General features: G+C 41.0%; 4 non-coding genes across 4 annotated transcripts; all 4 read left to right on the top strand.

Moving 5' to 3' along the window:
• The first annotated feature begins 2,707 nt into the window (after nt 1–2,707).
• TRNAL-UAG (transfer RNA leucine (anticodon UAG)) lies at nt 2,708–2,789 on the top strand. The gene has a single exon. It is a non-coding gene; the product is annotated as a tRNA-Leu (tRNA).
• A 2,154-nt stretch (nt 2,790–4,943) lies between these two features.
• Nucleotides 4,944–5,025, top strand: TRNAL-UAG (transfer RNA leucine (anticodon UAG)). Its single transcript has one exon. It is a non-coding gene; the product is annotated as a tRNA-Leu (tRNA).
• A 1,036-nt stretch (nt 5,026–6,061) lies between these two features.
• On the top strand, nt 6,062–6,143 carry TRNAL-UAG (transfer RNA leucine (anticodon UAG)). Its single transcript has one exon. It is a non-coding gene; the product is annotated as a tRNA-Leu (tRNA).
• Nucleotides 6,144–8,297: 2,154 nt separating this feature from the next.
• Nucleotides 8,298–8,379, top strand: TRNAL-UAG (transfer RNA leucine (anticodon UAG)). Its single transcript has one exon. It is a non-coding gene; the product is annotated as a tRNA-Leu (tRNA).
• Nucleotides 8,380–8,633: the final 254 nt, after the last annotated feature.

Here is an 8,633-nt window from a genome sequence, read left to right on the forward strand (position 1 = left end):
CACTGCTGCCAGTTTTCAATCTTGAAAGCTCTCAAGTTGCTTTCTGAACATTTTAGTGGTCAGAAGAACTTGCTTTTGATGATGCTCAGAAATGGACTTTTTGGCCTTTTCTGAAACCGAACAAACTCTATAAGAAAAGGCTTTTGATGATATTCCCAAGATGTTATGGCACAGATTAAGCTACCCTGATGCGCTAGCTAAGTAGACATTAGGCGCACTCCACGATCTTGCACTTCAAAGCCTTCAATAGCCTAGAAACATCTGAAAAAGCAGTAGTGCGGTAATACTGTTGAACTCACTTGCGTTTGCTTCCTTTCTAACTGGAGGAATGCATTTTCAGCCTTCTGCTGCCATCATTAAATATTCAGCTCGAATGCAGCAACAATTCTTCTTTTTAAATCAAATTCTGGAAAAGGATTTCTTGCCAGGAGAAATGTTCTTTATGAAATCTCTTGGACATTTTGATCCAAAATTATCCAGTTTTTCATGGTAGCATGGCAGAGCGGTCTAAGGCGCTGGATTAAGGCTCCAGTCTCTTTGGAGGCGTGGGTTCGAATCCCACTGCTGCCAGTTTTCAATTGCTTTCTGAACATTTTAGTGGTCAGAAGAACTTGCTTTTGATGATGCTCAGAAATGGACTTTTTGGCCTTTTCTGAAACCGAACAAACTCTATAAGAAAAGGCTTTTGATGATATTCCCAAGATGTTATGGCACAGATTAAGCTACCCTGATGCGCTAGCTAAGTAGACATTAGGCGCACTCCACGATCTTGCACTTCAAAGCCTTCAATAGCCTAGAAACATCTGAAAAAGCAGTAGTGCGGTAATACTGTTGAACTCACTTGCGTTTGCTTCCTTTCTAACTGGAGGAATGCATTTTCAGCCTTCTGCTGCCATCATTAAATATTCAGCTCGAATGCAGCAACAATTCTTCTTTTTAAATCAAATTCTGGAAAAGGATTTCTTGCCAGGAGAAATGTTCTTTATGAAATCTCTTGGACATTTTGATGCCAAATTATCCACTTTTTCATGGTAGCATGGCCGAGCGGTCTAACGCGCTGGATTAAGGCTCCAGTCTCTTTGGAGGCGTGGGTTCGAATCTCACTGCTGCCAGTTTTCAATTTTGAAAGCTCTCAAGTTACTTTCTGAACATTTTAGTGGTCAGAAGAACTTGCTTTTGATGATGCTCAGAAATGGACTTTTTGGCCTTTTCTGAAACCGAACAAACTCTATAAGAAAAGGCTTTTGATGATATTCCCAAGATGTTATGGCACAGATTAAGCTACCCTGATGCGCTAGCTAAGTAGACATTAGGCGCACTCCACGATCTTGCACTTCAAAGCCTTCAATAGCCTAGAAACATCTGAAAAAGCAGTAGTGCGGTAATACTGTTGAACTCACTTGCGTTTGCTTCCTTTCTAACTGGAGGAATGCATTTTCAGCCTTCTGCTGCCATCATTAAATATTCAGCTCGAATGCAGCAACAATTCTTCTTTTTAAATCAAATTCTGGAAAAGGATTTCTTGCCAGGAGAAATGTTCTTTATGAAATCTCTTGGACATTTTGATCCAAAATTATCCAGTTTTTCATGGTAGCATGGCCGAGCGGTCTAAGGCGCTGGATTAAGGCTCCAGTCTCTTTGGAGGCGTGGGTTTGAATCCCACTGCTGCCAGTTTTCAATTTTGAAAGCTCTCAAGTTGCTTTCTGAACATTTTAGTGGTCAGAAGAACTTGCTTTTGATGATGCTCAGAAATGGACTTTTTGGCCTTTTCTGAAACCGAACAAACTCTATAAGAAAAGGCTTTTGATGATATTCCCAAGATGTTATGGCACAGATTAAGCTACCCTGATGCGCTAGCTAAGTAGACATTAGGCGCACTCCACGATCTTGCACTTCAAAGCCTTCAATAGCCTAGAAACATCTGAAAAAGCAGTAGTGCGGTAATACTGTTGAACTCACTTGCGTTTGCTTCCTTTCTAACTGGAGGAATGCATTTTCAGCCTTCTGCTGCCATCATTAAATATTCAGCTCGAATGCAGCAACAATTCTTCTTTTTAAATCAAATTCTGGAAAAGGATTTCTTGCCAGGAGAAATGTTCTTTATGAAATCTCTTGGACATTTTGATCCAAAATTATCCACTTTTTCATGGTAGCATGGCCGAGCGGTCTAAGGCGCTGGATTAAGGCTCCAGTCTCTTTGGAGGCGTGGGTTCGAATCCCACTGCTGCCAGTTTTCAATTTTGAAAGCTCTCAAGTTGCTTTCTGAACATTTTAGTGGTCAGAAGAACTTGCTTTTGATGATGCTCAGAAATGGACTTTTTGGCCTTTTCTGAAACCGAACAAACTCTATAAGAAAAGGCTTTTGATGATATTCCCAAGATGTTATGGCACAGATTAAGCTACCCTGATGCGCTAGCTAAGTAGACATTAGGCGCACTCCACGATCTTGCACTTCAAAGCCTTCAATAGCCTAGAAACATCTGAAAAAGCAGTAGTGCGGTAATACTGTTGAACTCACTTGCGTTTGCTTCCTTTCTAACTGGAGGAATGCATTTTCAGCCTTCTGCTGCCATCATTAAATATTCAGCTCGAATGCAGCAACAATTCTTCTTTTTAAATCAAATTCTGGAAAAGGATTTCTTGCCAGGAGAAATGTTCTTTATGAAATCTCTTGGACATTTTGATCCAAAATTATCCACTTTTTCATGGTAGCATGGCCGAGCGGTCTAAGGTGCTGGATTTAGGCTCCAGTCTCTTTGGAGGCGTGGGTTCGAATCCCACTGCTGCCAGTTTTCAACTTTGAAAGCTCTCAAGTTGCTTTCTGAACATTTTAGTGGTCAGAAGAACTTGCTTTTGAGGATGCTCAGAAATGGACTTTTTGGCCTTTTCTGAAACCGAACAAACTCTATAAGAAAAGGCTTTTGATGATATTTCCAAGATGTTATGGCACAGATTAAGCTACCCCGATGCGCTAGCTAAGTAGACATTAGGCGCACTCCACGATCTTGCACTTCAAAGCCTTCAATAGCCTAGAAACATCTGAAAAAGCAGTAGTGCGGTAATACTGTTGAACTCACTTGCGTTTGCTTCCTTTCTAACTGGAGGAATGCATTTTCAGCCTTCTGCTGCCATCATTAAATATTCAGCTCGAATGCAGCAACAATTCTTCTTTTTAAATCAAATTCTGGAAAAGGATTTCTTGCCAGGAGAAATGTTCTTTATGAAATCTCTTGGACATTTTGATCCAAAATTATCCAGTTTTTCATGGTAGCATGGCCGAGCGGTCTAAGGCGCTGGATTAAGGCTCCAGTCTCTTTGGAGGCGTGGGTTCGAATCGCACTGCTGCCAGTTTTCAATTTTGAAAGCTCTCAAGTTGCTTTCTGAACATTTTAGTGGTCAGAAGAACTTGCTTTTGATGATGCTCAGAAATGGACTTTTTGGCCTTTTCTGAAACCGAACAAACTCTATAAGAAAAGGCTTTTGATGATATTCCCAAGATGTTATGGCACAGATTAAGCTACCCCGATGCGCTAGCTAAGTAGACATTAGGCGCACTCCACGATCTTGCACTTCAAAGCCTTCAATAGCCTAGAAACATCTGAAAAAGCAGTAGTGCGGTAATACTGTTGAACTCACTTGCGTTTGCTTCCTTTCTAACTGGAGGAATGCATTTTCAGCCTTCTGCTACCATCATTAAATATTCAGCTCGAATGCAGCAACAATTCTTCTTTTTAAATCAAATTCTGGAAAAGGATTTCTTGCCAGGAGAAATGTTCTTTATGAAATCTCTTGGACATTTTGATCCCAAATTATCCACTTTTTCATGGTAGCATGGCCGAGCGGTCTAAGGCGCTGGATTAAGGCTCCAGTCTCTTTGGAGGCGTGGGTTCGAACCACACTGCTGCCAGTTTTCAATTTTGAAAGCTCTCAAGTTGCTTTCTGAACATTTTAGTGGTCAGAAGAACTTGCTTTTGATGATGCTCAGAAATGGACTTTTTGGCCTTTTCTGAAACCGAACAAACTCTATAAGAAAAGGCTTTTGATGATATTCCCAAGATGTTATGGCACAGATTAAGCTACCCTGATGCGCTAGCTAAGTAGACATTAGGCGCACTCCACGATCTTGCACTTCAAAGCCTTCAATAGCCTAGAAACATCTGAAAAAGCAGTAGTGCGGTAATACTGTTGAACTCACGTGCGTTTGCTTCCTTTCTAACTGGAGGAATGCATTTTCAGCCTTCTGCTGCCATCATTAAATATTCAGCTCGAATGCAGCAACAATTCTTCTTTTTAAATCAAATTCTGGAAAAGGATTTCTTGCCAAGAGAAATGTTCTTTATGAAATCTCTTGGACATTTTGATCCCAAATTATCCACTTTTTCATGGTAGCATGGCCGAGCGGTCTAAGGCGCTGGATTAAGGCTCCAGTCTCTTTGGAGGCGTGGGTTCGAATCCCACTGCTGCCAGTTTTCAATTTTGAAAGCTCTCAAGTTGCTTTCTGAGCATTTTAGTGGTCAGAAGAACTTGCTTTTGATGATGCTCAGAAATGGACTTTTTGGCCTTTTCTGAAACCGAACAAACTCTATAAGAAAAGGCTTTTGATGATATTCCCAAGATGTTATGGCACAGATTAAGCTACCCTGATGCGCTAGCTAAGTAGACATTAGGCGCACTCCACGATCTTGCACTTCAAAGCCTTCAATAGCCTAGAAACATCTGAAAAAGCAGTAGTGCGGTAATACTGTTGAACTCACTTGCGTTTGCTTCCTTTCTAACTGGAGGAATGCATTTTCAGGCTTCTGCTGCCATCATTAAATATTCAGCTCGAATGCAGCAACAATTCTTCTTTTTAAATCAAATTCTGGAAAAGGATTTCTTGCCAGGAGAAATGTTCTTTATGAAATCTCTTGGACATTTTGATCCAAAATTATCCACTTTTTCATGGTAGCATGGCCGAGCGGTCTAAGGTGCTGGATTTAGGCTCCAGTCTCTTTGGAGGCGTGGGTTCGAATCCCACTGCTGCCAGTTTTCAACTTTGAAAGCTCTCAAGTTGCTTTCTGAACATTTTAGTGGTCAGAAGAACTTGCTTTTGATGATGCTCAGAAATGGACTTTTTGGCCTTTTCTGAAACCGAACAAACTCTATAAGAAAAGGCTTTTGATGATATTCCCAAGATGTTATGGCACAGATTAAGCTACCCTGATGCGCTAGCTAAGTAGACATTAGGCGCACTCCACGATCTTGCACTTCAAAGCCTTCAATAGCCTAGAAACATCTGAAAAAGCAGTAGTGCGGTAATACTGTTGAACTCACTTGCGTTTGCTTCCTTTCTAACTGGAGGAATGCATTTTCAGCCTTCTGCTGCCATCATTAAATATTCAGCTCGAATGCAGCAACAATTCTTCTTTTTAAATCAAATTCTGGAAAAGGATTTCTTGCCAGGAGAAATGTTCTTTATGAAATCTCTTGGACATTTTGATCCAAAATTATCCACTTTTTCATGGTAGCATGGCCGAGCGGTCTAAGGCGCTGGATTAAGGCTCCAGTCTCTTTGGAGGCGTGGGTTCGAATCCCACTGCTGCCAGTTTTCAATTTTGAAAGCTCTCAAGTTGCTTTCTGAACATTTTAGTGGTCAGAAGAACTTGCTTTTGATGATGCTCAGAAATGGACTTTTTGGCCTTTTCTGAAACCGAACAAACTCTATAAGAAAAGGCTTTTGATGATATTCCCAAGATGTTATGGCACAGATTAAGCTACCCTGATGCGCTAGCTAAGTAGACATTAGGCGCACTCCACGATCTTGCACTTCAAAGCCTTCAATAGCCTAGAAACATCTGAAAAAGCAGTAGTGCGGTAATACTGTTGAACTCACTTGCGTTTGCTTCCTTTCTAACTGGAGGAATGCATTTTCAGCCTTCTGCTGCCATCATTAAATATTCAGCTCGAATGCAGCAACAATTCTTCTTTTTAAATCAAATTCTGGAAAAGGATTTCTTGCCAGGAGAAATGTTCTTTATGAAATCTCTTGGACATTTTGATCCAAAATTATCCACTTTTTCATGGTAGCATGGCCGAGCGGTCTAAGGTGCTGGATTTAGGCTCCAGTCTCTTTGGAGGCGTGGGTTCGAATCCCACTGCTGCCAGTTTTCAACTTTGAAAGCTCTCAAGTTGCTTTCTGAACATTTTAGTGGTCAGAAGAACTTGCTTTTGAGGATGCTCAGAAATGGACTTTTTGGCCTTTTCTGAAACCGAACAAACTCTATAAGAAAAGGCTTTTGATGATATTTCCAAGATGTTATGGCACAGATTAAGCTACCCCGATGCGCTAGCTAAGTAGACATTAGGCGCACTCCACGATCTTGCACTTCAAAGCCTTCAATAGCCTAGAAACATCTGAAAAAGCAGTAGTGCGGTAATACTGTTGAACTCACTTGCGTTTGCTTCCTTTCTAACTGGAGGAATGCATTTTCAGCCTTCTGCTGCCATCATTAAATATTCAGCTCGAATGCAGCAACAATTCTTCTTTTTAAATCAAATTCTGGAAAAGGATTTCTTGCCAGGAGAAATGTTCTTTATGAAATCTCTTGGACATTTTGATCCAAAATTATCCAGTTTTTCATGGTAGCATGGCCGAGCGGTCTAAGGCGCTGGATTAAGGCTCCAGTCTCTTTGGAGGCGTGGGTTCGAATCGCACTGCTGCCAGTTTTCAATTTTGAAAGCTCTCAAGTTGCTTTCTGAACATTTTAGTGGTCAGAAGAACTTGCTTTTGATGATGCTCAGAAATGGACTTTTTGGCCTTTTCTGAAACCGAACAAACTCTATAAGAAAAGGCTTTTGATGATATTCCCAAGATGTTATGGCACAGATTAAGCTACCCCGATGCGCTAGCTAAGTAGACATTAGGCGCACTCCACGATCTTGCACTTCAAAGCCTTCAATAGCCTAGAAACATCTGAAAAAGCAGTAGTGCGGTAATACTGTTGAACTCACTTGCGTTTGCTTCCTTTCTAACTGGAGGAATGCATTTTCAGCCTTCTGCTACCATCATTAAATATTCAGCTCGAATGCAGCAACAATTCTTCTTTTTAAATCAAATTCTGGAAAAGGATTTCTTGCCAGGAGAAATGTTCTTTATGAAATCTCTTGGACATTTTGATCCCAAATTATCCACTTTTTCATGGTAGCATGGCCGAGCGGTCTAAGGCGCTGGATTAAGGCTCCAGTCTCTTTGGAGGCGTGGGTTCGAACCACACTGCTGCCAGTTTTCAATTTTGAAAGCTCTCAAGTTGCTTTCTGAACATTTTAGTGGTCAGAAGAACTTGCTTTTGATGATGCTCAGAAATGGACTTTTTGGCCTTTTCTGAAACCGAACAAACTCTATAAGAAAAGGCTTTTGATGATATTCCCAAGATGTTATGGCACAGATTAAGCTACCCTGATGCGCTAGCTAAGTAGACATTAGGCGCACTCCACGATCTTGCACTTCAAAGCCTTCAATAGCCTAGAAACATCTGAAAAAGCAGTAGTGCGGTAATACTGTTGAACTCACGTGCGTTTGCTTCCTTTCTAACTGGAGGAATGCATTTTCAGCCTTCTGCTGCCATCATTAAATATTCAGCTCGAATGCAGCAACAATTCTTCTTTTTAAATCAAATTCTGGAAAAGGATTTCTTGCCAAGAGAAATGTTCTTTATGAAATCTCTTGGACATTTTGATCCCAAATTATCCACTTTTTCATGGTAGCATGGCCGAGCGGTCTAAGGCGCTGGATTAAGGCTCCAGTCTCTTTGGAGGCGTGGGTTCGAATCCCACTGCTGCCAGTTTTCAATTTTGAAAGCTCTCAAGTTGCTTTCTGAGCATTTTAGTGGTCAGAAGAACTTGCTTTTGATGATGCTCAGAAATGGACTTTTTGGCCTTTTCTGAAACCGAACAAACTCTATAAGAAAAGGCTTTTGATGATATTCCCAAGATGTTATGGCACAGATTAAGCTACCCTGATGCGCTAGCTAAGTAGACATTAGGCGCACTCCACGATCTTGCACTTCAAAGCCTTCAATAGCCTAGAAACATCTGAAAAAGCAGTAGTGCGGTAATACTGTTGAACTCACTTGCGTTTGCTTCCTTTCTAACTGGAGGAATGCATTTTCAGGCTTCTGCTGCCATCATTAAATATTCAGCTCGAATGCAGCAACAATTCTTCTTTTTAAATCAAATTCTGGAAAAGGATTTCTTGCCAGGAGAAATGTTCTTTATGAAATCTCTTGGACATTTTGATCCAAAATTATCCACTTTTTCATGGTAGCATGGCCGAGCGGTCTAAGGTGCTGGATTTAGGCTCCAGTCTCTTTGGAGGCGTGGGTTCGAATCCCACTGCTGCCAGTTTTCAACTTTGAAAGCTCTCAAGTTGCTTTCTGAACATTTTAGTGGTCAGAAGAACTTGCTTTTGAGGATGCTCAGAAATGGACTTTTTGGCCTTTTCTGAAACCGAACAAACTCTATAAGAAAAGGCTTTTGATGATATTTCCAAGATGTTATGGCACAGATTAAGCTACCCCGATGCGCTAGCTAAGTAGACATTAGGCGCACTCCACGATCTTGCACTTCAAAGCCTTCAATAGCCTAGAAACATCTGA

Source organism: Eleutherodactylus coqui, chromosome 13 (assembly GCF_035609145.1).
Source record: "Eleutherodactylus coqui strain aEleCoq1 chromosome 13, aEleCoq1.hap1, whole genome shotgun sequence".
Classification (NCBI taxonomy): domain Eukaryota; kingdom Metazoa; phylum Chordata; class Amphibia; order Anura; family Eleutherodactylidae; genus Eleutherodactylus; species Eleutherodactylus coqui.